Source organism: Heliangelus exortis, chromosome 4 (genome assembly GCF_036169615.1).
Source record: "Heliangelus exortis chromosome 4, bHelExo1.hap1, whole genome shotgun sequence".
Classification (NCBI taxonomy): domain Eukaryota; kingdom Metazoa; phylum Chordata; class Aves; order Apodiformes; family Trochilidae; genus Heliangelus; species Heliangelus exortis.
The window spans coordinates 10,126,967-10,147,810 of NC_092425.1; the positions used below are offsets into that span (position 1 = coordinate 10,126,967).

At 37.5% G+C, this 20,844-nt stretch overlaps 1 protein-coding gene across 6 annotated transcripts in view; it reads left to right on the forward strand.

Annotated features, from left to right (window-relative positions):
- Positions 1-20,844, forward strand: part of FHIP1A (FHF complex subunit HOOK interacting protein 1A) — a 91,716-nt gene that overhangs the window by 10,762 nt on the left and 60,110 nt on the right. For 2 of the 6 annotated variants that reach the window (XM_071742935.1, XM_071742938.1), the window contains 2 exons: positions 4,682-4,794; positions 5,316-5,492. The exons of 2 other annotated variants lie outside the window; for them this stretch is intronic. The gene's annotated coding sequence lies outside the window, so the exon portion shown is untranslated. The remainder of the gene's footprint in view (positions 1-4,681; positions 4,795-5,315; positions 5,493-20,844) is intronic. 2 more of the 6 variants (XM_071742942.1, XM_071742941.1) reach the window with 1 other exon arrangement.

Sequence of the window (20,844 nt, forward strand, 5' to 3'; positions counted from 1 at the left end):
ACATGAAGGGAAAAGATAAGGAAAGCAATTTAAATTTCCCAAACCACAAGGCTATGCATCTTTCATAGTATCTAGCCTGGGTAGTGCTGTAGGTTATGATACATGGGATGCAATGCAGTCTCTAAGGACAACTTTCATCTCAAATAAAATGCAGTATAATCCTGAGCTCAAAATTAATTGTGTAAAAGAGGATGACTGCTTCTTGGCTACTCACAAATCCTTGAGCAGGCTTTTGCCACTCTGAGGATGTCCTATAGTCTGCTTGTTTAAAAAAGCTTTGACAGACTGCATGGCTGTGGGTTGAGGAAACATTGTAAACTGCCTTCTGTCATGATGTCGGTGATATCAAGATATGAAATAGAGCATCTTGACTCATGAAGGTTACTACTATGGATTGACTGTTTTTGTATTCTAAAACTTTAAAGTCCTAATCACACTGATTTTAGAAATTCAGGCTATCCAGGCAATGTAGGCTTTTATATATGTTTATATATATATATGGTATTCATATGATTTAAAATTATTTTTTAAATATATATTTGGTTCCGTTTTTCTGCAGCAGTTCTTCCACCACTTCATATTTTCCTCATTTGGCTCAGTTTTCAGAAATGAGAAGGCAGAAATGTTTTGAGTTCTCTCTCCCTCTGCTCCCATTTCCCTTCTCCCCCTTTAAGATACAGAATGCAGATGTGTATTATTTTTTACCTGGTGTGTGGTGTTGCTTTTTTTGCAGAGCAGTGTATTTGATACAAAAGCAAAATACTTGTTCTCCCCAAAACATGTTACATAAGGCAAGACTGTGCTTGTTTTTTTTCGGTGCCTAGAAAGAGATCCCAGTGTCAGTGCTTCAGGGCTCTCTGGAGATAAGGATGTATTATTTTCTACCTGGCAATACTAAATTTTTTCTGCAGATGAATGAGAGCTGGTAGCAAGTACACACTGGTGTTACTGTGCGATTATATGACTCTCCTGGGCCACAAGTTCAGGAAGCTCTCTGTTTAATTATAATTGTGTTGCTTTAATTTAATTGTTTGTTGCTTTTGGTTTGTGTTGTTTTGTTTTTGTTTGGTTTTGGGTTTTTTTAATTAAAAAAAAAAAACAGCAACAAAAACAAACCACCGAACTAAGGTGATTGGGAACTGGAATTTCTTTGTATTCAAGTTCTTGTGGTTTTGTATATTAAACTGAGTCTTTTAGTGCCCTCTAACCTAAGGTGTGCACTTATTTTTTTTGTTTTCTTGTTTGTTCTAAATGATTTGGAAAGCTAAAGGCACTTAGCTTCTGGAAAGCTAACATAGCTTTATGTTAATGTTTCAGATCCAGGTTTTTTTAACACATGTGTGATCAGAGAGTCTTTCCATGTTTTGAGTGCCTTCTCTTTAAGACTGCAGAGTAATTGTGGATCATAGAGAAACAAGGCTTTTGTAGACTACAAACAGAGCTTTGTGCTTTTCTTTACTGTCTCAGTAATATTAACAAAGATTCATTAGTTGGTCTTGCAGCACTTTGAAGATGAAATACTGAATATTTTAGGATAATACGACACCACTTTTAAATATTTCTAATATTTTTAAAGTATATAATGGAAAACATGCACTAGCCAGATCAAAAATGGGATTGTTCCTCATATGACTGTTCTTCATTGACTATGGTTTCAGTCTCTTATATCAATTTTCAGTTTCATGCTTGTGATTCTAGGTAAGAAATGTTCTTTAAGTTGAAGCATGCTTGAATCCTTCAAACAAATGTGCCAAGAGGGTCATCATCCCTCCTCACCCCACCCTTAATTCTTATCATTTGAGGCTCTCCATGGGTGCTTCTTCCATCTTCCTTTTATACATCTTCTGGAAACAATGATTTCTTGGGGTTGCCTTGTGTGCTAGGCTTTAGTTCTGACTGTGGGTGGAAAGGACATAGAACTCTTGGAGTTAGTCCAGAGGGAGGGCTGTGATGAGAGGGCTGGAGCACCTCTCCTATGAAGACAGGCTGGGAGAGTTGGGATTGTTCATCCTGGAAAAGAGAAGGCTCCAAGGAGACCTTAGAGCAGCCTTCAAGTGTCTAAAGGGGGCTACAGGAAAGCTGGGGAGGAGGGGCTTTTGTAAGAACAAGTAACAATAGGACAAGGGGTAATGGTTTTAAGCTGAAGAGAGGAGATTTAGGTTGGACATTAGGAAGAAATTATTTAATGTGAGGGTGGTGAGACACTGGCACAGGTTACCCAGGGAGGCTGTGGATGCCCCATCCCTGGAAGTGTCCCAGGCCAGGTTGGATGGGGCTTGCAGCAACCTGGTCTAGGGGAATGTGTCCCTGCCCACACAGGGATGTTGGAACTACATGATCTTAAAGGTCCCTTCTAGCTAAAAATATTATTATTCTGTGATTATTTATCTTATTTACCTTCTTTTAGCCTTTTTCTTTTCTTTTCTCTCTTTCCCTCTGCCACCTTTCTGTTCCCTGCAGTGGTCTATTTCACAGAAAAATGCCAGCTTGTTCAATCTCTAAACCTCAATTGTGAGGACTTAATTTAGACTATATTTTTTTTTTTATTATATAGGACAGTAGTTTTTAAGCTGTGCTGCAAGTTGAAGAGGATAAACCCAAGAGAGAAAATAATTACTTAAGCTAGAGGACAGCTCAGTAAAGAACACAATGATAGGCAGGGCTTACAAATTTACACAGAGAAGTGATACACTGAAACAAAAATACACTGTATTTAACAAATCAAACATATTATCTTCTTGTGACCAGGCGTAATGGATGTGTGAAGCAGACAGGAGGGGAGTTAGTGTTAACTACAAGTTATGGAGAAATCTCCTTCCTTTAGAGTCCCTGCTCAGAATTATTTTGGGTAATAAGAAAATGTATGAAAAGTCATGGTTTAGTGGAGCTAGCATTTTGTGGGCAGTATTTTACTATTTCCATCATGCTGCACACATCCTCAGGCTCTGGAAGCCAGCTGGTAGTAACAAGGGCCATTCAGAATTACAGAATGTTGGCAGATAAAAGAGTGTGGGTAAAAAAAATCATATGGATTTTTATCTCTAGTGAGCTACGCAAAGAAGTAACTATCTGGAGTGAAAAATAACACCCAACAAAATTTTTCCTCTTGCTGAATTAAAAAAATAAAGTGATGGATACATGCTATTTAAAGGGTATTTCACAAAAATAAAACCCCAACCCTTATTTCATAATATTTTCTGTATCAATCTGGTTCCATGCTGATGTTAAGTATATATTTTCTTCTCTGTTTAGAAGCACATATTTAGGCTTTAGTAGGACTGCATTAAAGGCACTGGCAGGAAATGTTTTACAGATGATTTGGAGAATATAGAGATGCATATATATATATATATATCACACTGGTATAATTTCACTTGAGAATATTGGCTAGTTCTTCAGACTGCCTCTTTGTTTTAATACAGGGGAAAATGATGCTAAAAGACTTATGACATTTCTAGTAACTTCTGTGAAGGAAGCTGTTATAATCATCCCTAAAATTCAAGAGTATAAAGTGGCAAGGGTTTTCTTAGATCATCTAGTTGAGCTTGTGCAGAAACTGTGTTATATTTGTCACCTGTAAACTGGTAGTGTCTTTCCATAATGTCTTAATTTTGGGGTGCTTTTGTTCATGCTACTTTGATGGCAAAACTGTAAAAAAGCTGGTTTAAACTCTGAGTTCTTGGCCAAAATTATGTTGATGCAAAATAATAATTTTTTCCCTTGGTGTATTTACCTTTTAAACCTTTGCATAATGCCTTTCAGCACACTGAAAACTATTTCAAAATTTTACCTCCTTGCTTATGAGACAGAAAAACTGACAGCCTCCCTGTTTTGAATTAATTTGTGTAGTCTGGTGGAATTTCTGCCAGACAGGTTAGCAGGATGTCTGTAAAATCAATTTTGAATGCTAAGCACTGTGTAAATGAATAAACACCCTTTTCATACTTGTATGTTTTTATGTGTGCAGCCTTGTTACATGTCAAATATAAATTTAATATAGATGAGTCCAGTGTTGACAGAAAGGTGTGGATTTCTGCTTTGCTTCTACTTGTGTTTAGATTGTTTAACAAAATGTTGTTATGATGCATTTCCTGTCTGAAAATTGAGTTTTATAATTAGCTTTTTGATAGCATAACCAGCTTTAGGATTCGTGTCACACCACTTTTTTCTGCTTTTGTATTTTATTTCTGTGTTGTTTTTTTTTCTGTCAGTGATTACTTTTTAGGTAAAACAGTTTCTTAATTGCCCCAAACATACTCAGTGTGTGATGCACACGTGTTTTTGAGGTGCAGATGTTTTTGGGTTGCAGCAGTGAACAGAGAAGGCAGAAAGGAAGGGAGGTGAGGATTGTTTCTGCAGTGGTGTGGGCTCACAGCTAATGATGGCTTTGGTCTTTTCAAGGGATTCTCACAAAGTTAATGGTGGAAGGCCTGGAAGCTCTTATCTTGTCTGTGGGGATGTGTTTTATACTGTGGAATATACTTGATTACTGCTTCTCTTGCATATTTGAGATTTTGTGATCTTGTTCTCCTTAAGATGGTTTGGTTTGGTTTTTTTCCTCCACCAGTTGTGAATTTGTTAAATTGCCAAATTTCATTCAAGTGTTGGGCAGCTCCTTTCTGTTAGATCAGAGAATGATAATTTTTACTTTTCTACTTTCTCTGCCTTTCCTTGTTTGTAGTGGAAAGTGGAATGCTGCTGAAAGGTCTCAGCTGAAGCAACTTCAGATCTAGATAGTTCACCAATTTGAACAGCTGCCAGAGCAAATTTCATCTTGCTTTAACTGCAGGAAAAGTAAGTGTGTGTGTGTGTGTATTTGTGTGCACTAGGTAATTCACAGCAGAAGTCTGTTTGCTGAACCATTTGCTCTCTGTTGTGAGTGCAGGGTTTGCAGTATGTCACCTGGCCTCTGAAAAGTGGCCTTGAGACTTCAGTCTTATTTCAAATATCTAATAGAGGCTCTAGGAGCACTGAGCTGCATTTAGATACCCTGGGCTCTGCTGCACCCTGTCAATGGTGTTTCAGTTCCCTTCTGGTTCACACCGATGCAGTTTACTCTGCAGAGTTGGATAATATTCCTTTGGAAACCACAGGAACTGCTTACATGTAAAATTAATATATGACAATTATCAAGTGCAGTTTAGCTGTCTCTTAGTGCCCTCTAACTTCTGGAAACCATAGTATGTGACCTACATGCCTGGTAAGTTTGTGATAAATTTCCTGTGGCACACTGATGAAAATCCCTGAGGCTGTAAACTAGGATTTTCTTGATTTGGAAAGGCTCCTATTTCTTTTTGGGTTTTTTTTTTTTTCAGAATATCTCCATGTTGTTTATATTATGGGATATGAAATAGTTGAAAAGCCTATCCTATCATATGAAGAATGTACATTTTCTTCTCTTCTGTCTCTAGAAGAGGAAAGATCCATCTTTTCTATCTGTGCTTAAAAATTGAGCACAGAAACTTTAGAAATCCTTTCACAACAAGAACTGAGTAAGTAGTAGAGTCTCCTAGACTTTGGTTTGTTGTTGGATCATCTTACTTCATCGTACTCTGCAGTGAAACTAGTCAGCCAGCAGATGGAAATTCAGATAAATCTCTTCCCTGACCTGATCTACAAGCATGAGTATCATTTGGTTCTTGATGCAACATTGTGCTCCTGCCTTTTTGTATTAGATAAGCAGTTTTAGGTGGTGAAAAGGGCTGAAAAGTTACAAGTTGCCTTCCAAAGAGAAGCTTATTTTCAGGTTGCAAAAGGGTCTGTTGAAAGAGCATTAAAGGGGGGGTGTGGCCTTCATAACTTGAATGTTTCATAGAAGAGTTGGCATTACATGAGGAAATGTTAATTGCAAGACTGACACAAGGAAGTTGTGTGCGTAAGAGAAACCAAAGTTAGTTTGTAGGAGGGAGCCCGAAGTGTAGGTGTAAAATGAGACTGGGATTAGTACAGACAGGCCTGAAATCTGACAGTATGGTTTCTAGAGTTGTGTTGGTTACATCAGGCAGGCCATTCATACCATAATTTATTTACCATAAGTTATATAACATCAGAAAGATGACCATATATGAAACGATTTATGTTAATCTGGGTTTTTTTTTTTTGTATACCAGGTGTTCTTTGAAACTGATTAGAAAAATTAGGAAGAGCTGGTAGGTAATAACCAAGTAGTAACTATTTGGTGAGCTCTTGTACATTGTTTTGTATTTTTAAACTCCGAGCATTTGCTGTATGAAGATGAACACCATGCTTCAGCACACTTTCACATAGCATGTGTCTGGTCTTATTGTCCCCTGTAATGCTACCTGTTTAATGTTATTGTTTCCACTGTTTGAAGGCATTAATTGGCAGCTCTTTTTGTAAACCTGTTTTATTGAATGCAAAACATTTAAATGTTTCTGAATGTCAAGGCTTGTCTAGAAGCTCATCTAGAAGGCTGTTTGTCCAGAAGAACGAGATGGCACTGTATCCAAAATTGGTGTGGATATGGCACCATATCCAAATGAGTGTCAACCTTTACATGTTCTGAGCTACAGCTAATCCATGGTTCTGTGGCTGTATGGAAGTAGCTTTGATTGCCAAAGTGATTATTTCTCAATCTGATGCTGTAGGTGAGAGTTGTTCCTCAGATGGCTTCTTGTGTTAGAATTTAATACCTTCTGCAGTAAGAGCACATCTGTTTATTTCTCCTGATACAAACCAAAAGAATGGGAACTGTTAGTATAAACTACAGTGCAATGTCATCCCATATCTGAATCAACACAGTGATGTGAAGTCTTTCTTCAGTTCTCACTAATTTCTGCTCCATGTTAGTTCAAGTCATCTGTTACATTACTGTGTTTGAGTTTCCTTTAGTTTAGCTAATAATAGTAATGAAAAAAATTCTGATTATTTAATGTGACAGGTTGAGTATCTAGCTTAGATTTATTAAACTTATCTGTTGATTAAGGCTTTACTACTGGTTGGTACTAGAGTTGATTTGTGGTTTTTTTTTGGCAGACAATACTAATGCATTTGAAATAATATGTTCCCATATATTTTTGTTTCCAATTAAAATTTTCCAAGGAAAGATTTCCTAGATTCAGGTTGGAATTTCACAGTGAAAAAGACAAAATGGATAAAATCCCTCATTGAAAGTGAGTTCAGCTTAGTTCAGCTAAGTTCTGAAATTCTTCCTGGGTTGGTTGTTTTTTTTTTTTGTGTGTGTGTGTGTGTGTATGTGTTGGTTTTTGGTGGTGTGTTAGGGTTTTGTTTCCTGGTGAAGGATTTTTTTTTTTTGGGTTTGTTCAGAGTATAAAAAAAAAAAAAAAAAAAAAAAAGAGAGAGAGAAACTGTTAAGACTCAGACTTGTGGGGAAGAAGTATCATTTAGTAGTGAGAGTTTGATCTTAGGAACCATCTACTAAAAATGTGGTTACTCTGTTATCTGAAATTAACATTGTAAGGGAAGACCCTGTTCTTCTGATGTAGGTAATTTTTAAACTGCCTTGAGCTTCACAAAATGTTAATAGAAAAGTGCTATTACATGATATAGATTTTACTCTTTCATAGGAAAAGTTTCAGGCTACTTGGCACAGCCTTCTTAGGAGCCAATGATATGCTATAAATAATTCAAATAGTTCTTATTTCTAATCTTTTATCACTATATACTAGCATATGAATTTGCTCTTCCCATGATGATGAGGGATAGAGCTATAAAAGATACATCTGCCTGGCAGTTTGGAGAAGTGTTAAGGCAGATGCAATGCTTGAGTAATAGGTAAGACACTTGGATCTTTCTTGGCTTAAGATAAACAAGGAAAAAAACTTGTATATATATCTCATAATGTGAACTATTCATTGCAGAGTTTCAGGGTGTGTCATAAAGAATGTTTTGTCCAACCATCACGTCTCATTTCTCAGGGCTTGTGTCTTGAGTCTAATTAGATAAGGGCATATTTTGCCCTAAAGAATTAAGCACAGTGCAGGGAAATAAACAGTAGGCACAGGTAGATAGGAGAGGCCACTGGCAAAAAGGTAAGCCTAGTTTTTGTATTATAGTGACTTTTTTTTGTCTTAACTTTGGTCCCATTGAAATAAAAATAGTGGGTATCTTTCTAGAATTGGCTTCACCTTAGTACTAAATCAGTGTAAATAGTGCTTGGTAGCAGCTCCATGGAACCTATGGGGATTTGTGACTGTTCTGAATAAAGAGATTTGGTAAGTTCACTGTTAGAAATTATGGATTTTTATGTTATTCTTAAAAATAGCAAAAGAAAAAAAAAAACAAACCCGAAAAGTTACTATGATCTTCATAGTTAAAGTGAGCATTATCAACATAGTGTTTTTATGTTTATTTTGATGTGAAAAGTCCATGCTAATATCAAATAAAACTGCAGAACAAAATCTCTGAGGATAGAATTCTCAGCTGACAGGACATTCTTCTATGTATCATTGTTCTTCACATCACATAATTTTTTAAGAGAAAGGGTTTTTTTCAGGTAAAGCTGGCTTACTTTTTCCAGGTGTGGAATAATTCTTTAAAAATTGTACATTATTATTTAAAAACATATACTTGGAAAGGAAGTTGTAGTGAGACAGTTGCTGGCCTCTTCTTCCTGGTGACAAGTGACAGGACAAAAGGAAATGGGGTCAAGCTCTGCCAGGGGAGGTTCAGGCTGGAAATTAAAACAAATTTATTCACAGAAAGAGTGGTTAAAGGTTGGAACAGGTGGTGGAGGCACCATCCCTGGAGGTGTTTAAAAGATGGGCAAGTGAGGTGCTACAGTGGATGGCTTAGTGGTTAGGGGTTGTGGGGCAGATAATTGGACTTGATGAGCTCAGAGGTCTTTTCCAACCTTGATGATTCTATGATTCTAAAGGAAAGAGCTGTTAATATAAAGGCCTGTGAGAATTGCTTGAATTGGCAAGCTAAATATAAGCTTGTTCATTAGATCTTAGTTTTGTTTCTGCAGTCTGAGAATAACACCAGAATGACGGAAAATAACACAGAACAGACACCAGAAAAACACCAGAAAAACCTTGCAATAGGTCTTGTCAGAAAACCTTCTCATTAATCTAACAAGCAACGGAGATAATGATGCTTGATTCATTTGCTGTGTATGGAGCAGTGGGGCCTGGTGAGGGTTTTCAAGTTGGTCCTTACAGCAGGAGATGATGGGTTTATGGCTCTTGAGAGAAGGTGGCAGGAGCCTGGGGGGAGTAGCACAGAAGCTGAGGCTCCTGCTGACCACAGCTCAGAAATGCTGAAATGAGAACTGAAGAGCATCTCTGTGGGCCAAAAACCCACTCAGCACAGTGGTGTTTCCCAGTGGCATCTGTATGGGGCAGAATATGTGCACAGTATTATCTCTGGCCCAGTGCAGACCATGGGTATATTTACTCAAAAGCAGCAGTCTTTCTGTTCTCTAACTTTGGTGGCTTTTTCTTTCGTGAATTTAATTAATTGCTTCTGAAAATAATGTATGCTTTTAGTACCTGCTGTGGCCTGTACCAGTGGGTTCCATGGTTTGTTTCACAAATTAACACTTGTGCAGGAACAGAGATGGGAGAGATCCAGAGGGAGGAGAATGTAGCATCAGTGTTGCAGGTGGTTTTTTTAAAGGACTCTGCCTTAATGTATGTTTCAGGGCTGCAAATGTACATAGTCATTTATCTCCTTGGATTCTTGAGAAATTGTTTAAAGTCTGGCTTGCTAAAAATAAAATTGGATTAATGAAAGAGTAATCTATCACATACTTCAAGTGTACTGTTGGGCTTTTTGAAGTAGTGCATGTGGTCTTAATTTCATCTTAAGTTGAATGTTGTGAAATTTAAATTGAATGTTATTTTTATAGTAAGTGTTTTAAAACAAAACCTTGGATGCTGTAGGTATAGCATTATTGACAAGGAATTTTGGAGAAACATTTTACTACCCAGATTAGATTAATGAGATTTGCTGGCAGTGCTTGAGGGAAGAAATGAAGGAATTGACTGGGTAGTAAATTAATTGATTCCATTGCCATGTGTGCTCAAGTTTACAATATGCAAACTAAGCAAAATGCTTGTTTCATCCTGCTTTTTTAATTTTTTTTTCCCCTCTCTTCTGGCAGGAATGAAAAGGGAAGGGAAAGTCTCTGCCTTCTGGCTGTGGCACAGAGCCTGTGAATGACAGTATGTGAATGTCTGTTTTGGCTGAATCTTTTACTAGGGGGAAACTTTTTGACTACCCTGCTGCAGTGGGAGGCCAACCCAAAACCATATTGAAACTTTGAACCAAAGTCTGTGTTCTCATAGGTAAAATTGTGGTAACTCATTGACTTCATTGGTACTTCTCTGGGATTCACTGTACCAACATCTGAGCTTGTACAGTGCAAGGAATGTGTAAATACTCTGTTTCAATGCAGAACAGTTGCTGTTTGTCAGTTTAATCACTTTACAATTGGATCTGATTGCTTTGAAGCTGTTTGGGGTCCTTCAGGTATAAAAAGAGATAGTAAAAAATAACTTGGTTAGTACCAATTAATATTGATTTTCTTCAATAACATTTCTCTCCCTTCATAGCTATTTTTCACACTTAATGGCCTACCCAGTTATACTGAGAAGACATATAGCAACATTATTAAAAAAATCTAACCCTGCAACTCTGTCTCAGGATGTTGATAGTTTATCATTCCGAGTTTTGCTGTTTTTTTTTTCAAATCCTAATGAGCTTTCTTTGAGTTGAGAGTTTGTTCTCTCTGTGCTGAAACTGCATTGCTGATCTGTGAAATATTGTAGGTTCTCCAGTGGCCTATGCAAAATATGCTTTCTACATATCAGCAGCAGAGAAATTTTGTTGTAGGATATGCTGGAGAAGAAGCCTTCATTTTAACCTCATGAATTAATTGTTTAGGTATACCCTTGAGCAGTGAGCTGCAACTAAAAAAATTAATCTCTTAAAGAGGCTGTGGTAACAAAGCTTTTACCTGTGAATTCAGTATTCAGTAACTTTAAAATTTATCATACAGTACAGTCTTTAAAGATCTAATTACTTATATTCTCATTTTAAAAACAGACTCATAAAACACTCGGACAGTTATCTGATTCTGTGGGTGATTCTAGTGAGTAAGTAGCCTACAATATGATACTAGGGAAAAAGAATTTTTGAACTGATAATTAACTGTTTTGGAAATATCATAGTATCTCCAGTGAATGTAAGAGAACCTAAAAAATCTAGAGTTTGATTCATTTATGAAGGGTTATAAATTGTGATAGCAGATGGGGGGACTTAACCTAGGAAATGTTTCAGTTCTAAGCCCTGTGAAGGTCATGACATGGGGAAAAAACTTTCAAAAGACAAAATAATTGAAATATTTCTGAAAATAGAAATGTGAGCATAACGTTTTGCTATTCATGTAGGGCAAGACAGAAACTTTATTTTGCTGTAATTAAGGAAGTAACAGTAGGTTTCATCCCAATTTAATCAAAAAAGTGTTATGCCTGGGAGGAACAACTTATTTTCCAATTTCTCCCCTTAGTTTAAGGCTGTAATATTAGCAGTCTGTTTTCCCTTTCAAAACTGTCAAACTACTCAGTAAGTGTGGTTTAAGGTGGGAGCTAAAGTTTTTTTACTTGAGTCATGGTAGGTGCATTCTGGAATTGGTTTCCTCCATTCCAAGAGTCTTGGAGAATGGAATAGAATAGAGAAGGAAATTACTGTATCCTCTATTACTTTTCTTTGTAGCCAGGTAGGAAGAGGCACAGTCCTACTCTTAGTTTCTGGATTGGGTGAGGTACAAAAGAATCTGCTGGCCTCCAAGGGTCATATTCAGCTTGGAATGACCATTTGCCAAATGCAGAATTGGAGGTTTAATCTTGGAGAAATTAACCAGGAAAGCAGTCTTTGAGAAATGAGAGTTCTTCTAGTTCCAGATGAGGAAAGGATGTGAAAACTTTAGTTTAAGAAAACAAGGAATTCTGATTAATTTATTTGCAAAAAGAGATACATTTCCAGAAATGTTTTGACTAGTGATCATGTTCAGTGTGGCAAATGAGGTTTTGTCCAGTTCTGTTCATGTTTCATGTTATGTCCATACATCTTTATCAGTTTGTGTCCCTTTCCATGGCACAGCAGCTATCAGACCAGGGGATATTCTTGGTGCATTAGAAAGTAAGTTGTAGCAAGGTCAGTGTCTGTTTCTTGTCCCAGGTAGCAAGCAGTAGGATAAGAGGAATCTCAAATTGTGCCAGGGGGGGTTTAGATTGGATATTAAGAAAAATTTCTTCACTGAAACTGGTGTCAAGCATTTGGAACAGGCTGCTCAGAGCAGTGGTCAAGTCACCATCACTGGAGTTATTTAAATGATGTGTAGATGTGGGGCTTTGGGACATGGTGTAGTGGTATTAGGTTAACAGTTGGACTCTAGGATCTTACAGGTCTCTTCCAAAAAAAATGATTATGATTTGCTCAGTTTTGAATAAGGTAAAACCAAGTACCCAGTCTCCTGACCTTATGAACATCTTTAAAAGTTTACTGCTAGTAAGCTGGAAATCTTATAACACTATTTCAGAAGAACTAACATATCATTAAGTACTGTCTTGTTAACCAAGGGATTGATGGAAAATCTTTTAGAAGGTTAAATGAAAGTTGGGGATTAATTCCACAAGCAGCAGAACTGGTCGAGTCTGTCAAAAGTTTAAACTGAACAGAGCCTTTTCACTCTTCTGTTTTGACTCTTGATAGAGCTGTTGCTAAGCTGACTTGCTTTGTGAACTGAACAGGAAATTGTCCTGAGGTTGTCTGATGGTTTGGTGAACTGAATCACCTCAGGAGTGACCAAGAGCACTTCCATGCATGACATAAATGTGCTATAGATATGATGCAAGAGACAGAACCTCATTCTCTTCTGAACTGTGAACTGTTCTACTGGATCATCTCATCTTCTCTGAACTGAGAGGCCCAGAAAAAAACCCAAAAGCTTTGTTGTCTCTTAAATCTTAAGACTGTGTGACTGGATTCTGTTTTCCTTCCACTGGTGTAAATCTACCTTAATTTCATGGAAAGTCAACGTAGCATGCAGCTGGAATGAAAAATTCAGTCTGTTTAATGAGACACAGTTGAAGAAATCAGTGAGACAAACCAAGATGAATGAACATGTAGGAAGCAACTACAGTAGAAGAGAATAATCTGCTGCATTTTGAGACAAATAAACAAGGGGGAAGGGTGGTAAAAAAGTGGTTGCACAGAATAAGCCATTTACCTAGAGCTGGGTGCCCAACAATTTGGGAGATGAAGCTATGGTGCTATTGCATTGCTCTCTTAAAAGAAACTGGAAGAACTGGTCTGGTGCTTTGAAAGGCAAGGCAGCAGCTGAATCAGTATCATGAATGACTCTGTTGAGAATTTCTCACTTGTCCTGAAACTGGAAGGGGAAAAACAAACAAAAATAATCCAACAAACCCAGAACAGATTTACTGATTACCTTTAATGAATGCTTTGTTTTTACTCTTAGAATGGTAGTGTTTTGATTGTCTGTATGATTATTTTTCAGACACTATCGAAAATGACCTCAACTGGTATTAGGGTAGTGTGTATTATATCTCCATCATCTAAAATGCAGACAAGGGAGGTCATGTAAGTGCATCTGTTCTAGATGTTTAAAAGTATGTGTTCTTTTTTTTCAGAAGGTAATGACTACCATGTTAGTAGGTATAAGGTAACTGAGCTTGTGTGTGTTCTGTCACCATGTTCTGTTTTTCACTGTGTCACCACTAGCTTCCAAAAGTTCTTAGATGTTCACAAACAGTATGGACTTTGCATCTAATTGAGATTAGATGCTGGGTACTTCTGGGGGAGGACGTAGCCCCCCAGATCCCTTCTGTCAAACTACAGAATTTATGTATTGTGTGTGTTTTCTTTCACGGAATTTTTTTACAACCTGCATGGTATACCATCTTTCTTGAGCCTCTTAATAACGAATGCTACAGTAGTGTGCAAAAGCTGTAAACATCTCATGATATAGAATAATTGTCTTTAAATTATCTGCAAGGGAGCAGCTGGAACAACTGATCCCTGTGAGTGGGATTCCCACTTAACAAAGTCAGGAGTGAGAAGATGCCCCAATCTTCCCTCCCCTCAGCAGGCTCACAGTCTGAACAGGGAGTGTCAGGATAGGATGCTACTTGCTCAAATTACCACAAGACAACTTCTGTGCTTCCAAATTCCTGCCTATGTGGATGTTTAGCATTTTATACAAGTGGTAGCCCAATCTATTAGCTTCCAACCACCCCCTTTTTACAGAAGATTAATATTCACATTTTCCATTTCCTAGAATGTTCAGGCAAGCATCAGTTGCAGGCCTATGTGTGAAGAAGTATTGAAAGACTTCTGGGTGAGTCAGGAGAGCAGTGGTTAGGAAAATGCACATCTGTTGTGGTTAATTTTTTTGTATACCGCAAGTTTGACTCAGCATCTTTCTCCAATCCTGACTCAGTTCCTAGCAGAAGAGTGGTCACAGAAAAAAGAATCTGTCCCTAGGGATATAGTGTGTTTGTTGGCATATAGATAATTTTTTCTTGCTCATACAGTTATTTATAATTCAAGTACTCTTTAAAGCTTCTACTCTTGAGTGTCACTGTTTTTTAATCTATCATCCTGTTGCCAGTCATCTATCACAATCTGTCTTCATGATTCATAGCATGGAGGCATGATGAAAAGATTAAAAATATGTCTGGTGCATATAGAAAGAAGAGATTTGGTTTCCAGTATGATAAAAATAACTTCTGACTTACTATGCTTTTACTAACATTTCTGTATGTTTCCTTTTTTTTTTCCCTTTATTTATCAGTTATGGTAAGACAAATTGCACACAGCACATTCCATCTGTATCTGGGATTCAAGGACTTGTGCATTTTACTTTTCATTAAGCTGCATATACAGTTCTGTCTTCTGGATAGTAGAAAATGAAAGGTGAAATTAAATGGCTACAGAGTTTTAGAACTGAATAATTCCTCAAAAAAATTATGCAGTTACTTCAAGTGAAAAATTAGCAACCTAGTGTTCTTGGCATTTTAATAAGGCATAGTAAAGTGGGCCCATGTCTATTTGTTGGGTTTTGTTTTGGTTTTTTTCAGTCTGTTTGGGTTTGTTTTTTTCCCCCCTCTTCCATGTTTAGGCATATAAAGTATCAAGGAAATAAATGGCATATTTACTGCATATGTGACTGGTCAGATTTTTTTAAAATAGCAAGATATCTGCATCTTAAGCTGCCCTTTTTATGTTCATGGTGTAGATAGTGAGAACTTCAAGCTTTAGGCATGGCACTTCTGGGGTTTGAACATGAATGTAGAAATACCTACCTGTTCAGTAGATTCTGCCTCTGTATGAAGTACACAGCAACTCAACTCCTAAACAGCAGCATCCATTGGCCCAGGTATGTGATGTACAGATGTGCATAGGTGGTGGTGTTAAAGTTTTTTAACACTGCTGTAGAGCCTATCAGAATAGGCTGCTAAGTGATTTATTCAATGCTAATAATAGAAGTCTGCCTTTTGTTTACCTTCTATTGCTTTTCTTTATTTCTCCACATCTCTTTTTTTTTTTTTTTTTTTCTGGAAAAACAAACAAACAAAAAGCACTTGGTTTTGTTTCCTTCAGTTCTGCTATTTCCATTTCCTTCCATTTAATATGTCCTGATAAACAAAATACTGTTCTGCAGGAATGATACTGGAACTGGAGGGAGAGATGACAGACTATTAAGTGGCCCTTATCAGCATCTTTCCTTTTTGTCTGCACTTCTCTCTAATTTTTCTTCCTTCTTGTTTTGTTATCTCATTTATTTCCGTAGCTCTTCTTCCTCTGTCAGCCATGGAAAGTGGTGCTTTTTGCTTCTAATTTTTCTGAGCTGGGCAGTGACAACAACTGAGAGCAAAAGATGGCAGCAATTACTTTGCTATCTTAATTCTGCACTGGCTGAAGCACCTGTGGGAATACTGTCAATGAGAGCACAGCAGGCATCCAAATTGAGCATCTTGTTACAAAACAATAATTGTAATTTTTACTTTTACCTTGTTTTGAGGGAGAGAGAAATAGAAATTATATGGAAGTATGATCAGAAAATAGAAGCTATTAATTAATAACTGTAAGCAATAAAGTCAACTTTCATTTAAAATATGAAATGGCAGCAAAAAGCTTGTCCTGTTTGAGACCTGCCCTGGGTCATTCATCTTCTCTGGATATTTAAATTTGTTAGAAAATTATTTTACTGAAACAAAGAAAGCTTTAAAGATTATCATTAGCCAAGGAGAGACCTGATAGAAGTTTTGCATAATGTGAGTAGTTACTTTGAGAATGTGGTGTTGTAAACTTGATCAAACATTGTTTAAAGTAGTCTTCTTAATAATCTAATGTTGGAGTAAACAGGAGCTTTTTTGACTTCATGTAAGGCTTTCCATTGCTGGTGTGAAGGTGTTCATGGTGAAAGGGCCTCTCTTTTTCCATCTGAAAAATTTAAGATACGTGCTGGCCCTTACTTCACTGAGCTCCCTGGTATTGTCCCATTCCACTGCTCCTGGTGCCAACTGTGACTTTAGTCATGGAACTTGAAATCTTTGTGGTTTGTTGTGTTTTGTGGTTTGTTTTGTTTTGTGCTGGGAAGGGAGGCCTAAAAAAAATTTGTTTACTTCTGCCAGGTTTATTCATTTATACACCTCCTCTGATTTTACCTATTTTATTCCTATCACTCACTCAGTGCCTTCTGCAATATGTCAGGTTTTCTGTAGGAGACCAGATGACACCAAATGATTGAAATTATTATTCTAGATACCTAAAAATCATGAGAAAATTGCCCTGAACGCTGTTATAAATATTTTTGAAAAAGTAGGAGAAATGCATAGATACAAGTAAATAATGACTTAAAAGAGAGGATCTCAGCTGTGTGCAGAGTATATCTGTATTAATCCTGTTTGAGTCCAAACTGGAAGTTTCTGCCAGTTAGAGAACTTGGCAAATATGCTTTTACATTGTAGAGGCAGGATGGAAGGAGAAAAGGATATAGCTCATTGCACTGAGGATTTGTTTAAGTTCTTGTGGAGTGGTAAGTGGAAAAATACTCTATTCCTTTTAAAGTCCTGGGCTTGAGCTGATAATGCTAAGCTTTGCTCTACTTCTTCTGTTTCCCTGCTATATATAAAAGTAGCTGCCAGTGTGAGAGAAGCTGCTGGCTAAGCCAACCCTTACAAGGGGCTCTCTTCCCATCCCAGCTGAGCAGGGCAGAATGTGGACACAGTTTTTCTGTGTTAGTAAAAATAAAAGCAGCTCCCACTCCCCAGCTATAATTACAGATTATTTGCTCTGGTTGTTTCCTGTGGATTTTGATAAAGCAATTTGAATACTTAAGATGTTCTTCCAAGTTGCACTTAGCCAGATACGACCACACCTCAAGAATAAACAAAAATCTCAGTATCATCTCTTGATTTGGTTTTGCCTGAAGTGATTTGGTAAAGTTCTTTGGCAAAATGCTCTGCTGAACTAGGATTTTGGTACTTTCATTAAGATTAAGCAGTTGGATGACTAAGATGTGGAAATGAGGATGAGAAATAGTTGAGTTTTGAGGTCTTCTCTGCCTGCTTACTCTGTCTTAAAATTTTGGATTCCAAACCACTAAGCAAAAAGTCTCTGGAGCTCCTCATGTTCAATGACTTTTTTTAGTCTGCTTTGGCATGCCAATACATCAGTGGATAAAACCAGATTACAGTTTGACCAAACATAGGCCAACCTTATGTCAATTAATGCATTTTCATACCAGGTGGAATAATCATCATATCCATATGATTATTTTCTCCAGACTATTTGCTCTGTTGGGGATGCACCTACAAAGTGTGGAGTTGGCCTTGGTCCAGCAAGGCATTTAAACGTGTTCACTTCTTCAAGGCATTGTGGTTCTACCTCAGCTTGATAACTGGATTAAACATGTGGTTACCTGTTCTCTGTTGGCTTGTTAGGTTGCATGGCTTTGAAGTAGTTGGTGTTAAAAGTGTCCCCCTTGAAAAACTGAGTTTGAAGGGGGAGCCCTGAAGGCTATATTCCACTTTAAGAAAGGGGAATCAAGTTACCATTAAACTAAACAGGACACATTGCATTTGGTGAGGCTGAGCCTTGTATCAGAATAATACATGAGCAAGTAACAAAACACACCACAGGATTCTTGAATATGCTAAAAGTAAAAACATTAATGCAAGGTATTCTATTTGTACAGTCATTGATACTTCAGTGTTAACAAAACACCTTTGAGACAGTGACTGTAGCAGTGAAAATTAGATGTTCTGCTGTTGCCTTCAATGCCAATTATGTCCTTGTTAGCTCATCTACTTGCTGCTTGTTAACATATGAAACTGCAGTAGGGCTGTCATTCAGTTCCTGTATCTGCCTTAGACTGACTTTTAAATTCTACTGAGACAGGGGAATGGTGTATTTTGAATTTTCGTTTTTATGCTTGGGATACTTTCTGAGCTGTCCAAATGTGCTGCAGTTAGCCCAGCAGTGCCTGTGCCTGCATACACAAATGTACTAGAGGACTTCTCTGTAGTGCTCTGCAGGTTTAATTTGCCTTGCTAATACAGTACAGGTTTGGTCATCCAGAAATTAAAATAGGGTGCACATACGAGTTTTTAGCTATCCAGCTTAATTTACAATCATAGAATGGCTTTGGTTGGAACCTTAAAGGCACCTTAAAGATCATCTGGTTCCAACCCCCCTGCATAGGCAGGGACATCTCCCACTAGAGCAGGTTGTTCAAAGCCCCATCCAACCTGGCCTTAAACACTTTCAGGGATGAGGCATCTAAAACCTTACTTCTCTGTTCCAGTGTCTTCCATTTACCTGTGGATGTGCATAGTGGTTTTATTTACAATCCGGATGTAAAAATCCTTATAATGGGTCAGATTTTGTTGCAATATGTAGCGTTGTTGGGTTTTTTTTTCATTTTCATTTGAGCCATCATTTGCACAATAAGAGCATTTTGTTGTAATATCATCTTTTTAAATGCCAAATTTAATTGTTTGCTTGTCTTCTGACCCTGCTCCTCTCTGTAAGGAGTTCCTGTAGTAGTTGTATTTGATCACTGGTAAAGAAAGAAATCCTGCTTACTGTGCAATATGCTTTATGTCTGGTTAAATAACTTCACAATTCATGTTATGCAAATTTCTTGTAATCCATAGTGCCCATGTGTGTGTAAAGTCAACTCAACATGTCATCAGATTATCTGGGCTCTGGACTGAACACACTGTAGATCCAAACCCTATGTTGGAGCTGGCATGGCATGGCACAGCACTACAGACAGTACTGCTGTGGTGTTTCCAAAGTTGGTTTGTTTCTGGTAGTGGTGCAACCTGTACAGAACAACCTTGGACGTGTGTTCTGTGAATGGGAGGCAGTGGGAAGCTCAGCACAGAGGTGTCTGTTCTGCTTGAAGTCAGCTCAGCTTCATCTTTGGTCATGACTTGTTCCTGTTCTGCTGTATGTAAACTGATATCATGTACAGCTTGCTTAATATTAGGTTTTGAGAAGATCTGTTGTAGCATAATATAGCACCACGCAGAAACATGCACTTAGTTTAGGAATAGTACCATATGTGATCTGTAAAGCACTTGTGTTGGAGCAAGGTGTTTGGCATTGCTGTTACTTTAATTGCTCTGCAGGAGCCTGGATCCATAAAATAATAAGGGAGCTAATAAAATTAAGCCAGTATTCCTTTGGACTGGTGTTACTTTTTGGGTCCATCTACTCACTGTTGGCTTGAAAACTGGTACAGGGTTTGTGTTTAGAATTAATTGTGGTTTATGTAGCAGGATTGACTTTCCCAGTGCTTTCAGTTTTAAGCTTGAAAGTTGAAAGCTGTAAGAGAAAATTCAGCCTAGGTGGAGTTTAAGGTTAGTGTTTGGATACCTATCTTAATTGCTTAGTATTTCTTATCTAGAATTGTCAAAGCCTTATCTTGGGTGCTTTAGCTGGGTACTCAATTGTCAGAGAGACATTTCAAGTGCTAGTGCACATTTTAAATTATTCCTATGAACTGAGCAGACATCCCCAATGGCTCCATTGCAAATGTGCTTTAAGATGCTGAATACTTAAAAGGGGAATTCGTATTTCCAGCTTGCACTTCATTAGCAAGGTGATTTGTAACGTGTAAATGCAATTGATATCTCTGCCTAGAATTTGGAGGCTTTGCAAAATTCTATTCCTTGCTGCTCATTATTCCACTAGTAGTCACTTGCTTTTCCTCAATTCGTGTTTCAACAGCCCTATTGGCAGCATTCACCTTTCACAGACTAAGATATTTCTTTAAAACCAGCAGACATTCTGCTAAACTCATGATTTCAATCAGGATACTGAATGATCCTCCATGAAAGAGGGTTATTGTCAAAATCTTTTGGAAGATGTGAATGCTTATGGATGTCAGTTCATTTTTTGGAGGTCTTCACCACACCTGTGTTCTCTAGTACCAGTATTTGAAGCACCCCTCAGTTGTCTGAATATTGGGAAGCTGTCTATATAGTTATGGCTGACTTTTTATGGATGCTTTTGTCTTTCTGTAGTTGTATTCATAGTTTTCAGAATTCTGTATTGATCCTACATTACATTTCAATAATACTGCTTCAGAGAAGTGGACAGAACATAGAAGCAGAGATACCCCATTTCTGTGTTATTTCCATTGTAAAGAACTGTCAGCTTGCAGTTTTGTTGTTGTTTGGTATTGTATTGGTGATGGTGGTTTTTTTTAAAAAAAAATTTCTTTTTTAAAATCATTTAACTTCCTTAACATCTCTTGACTTATTGTGAGAATCTTGCAAATCAAGCTTCTGCAATACATTTAGGATAGCAAGATGCTTG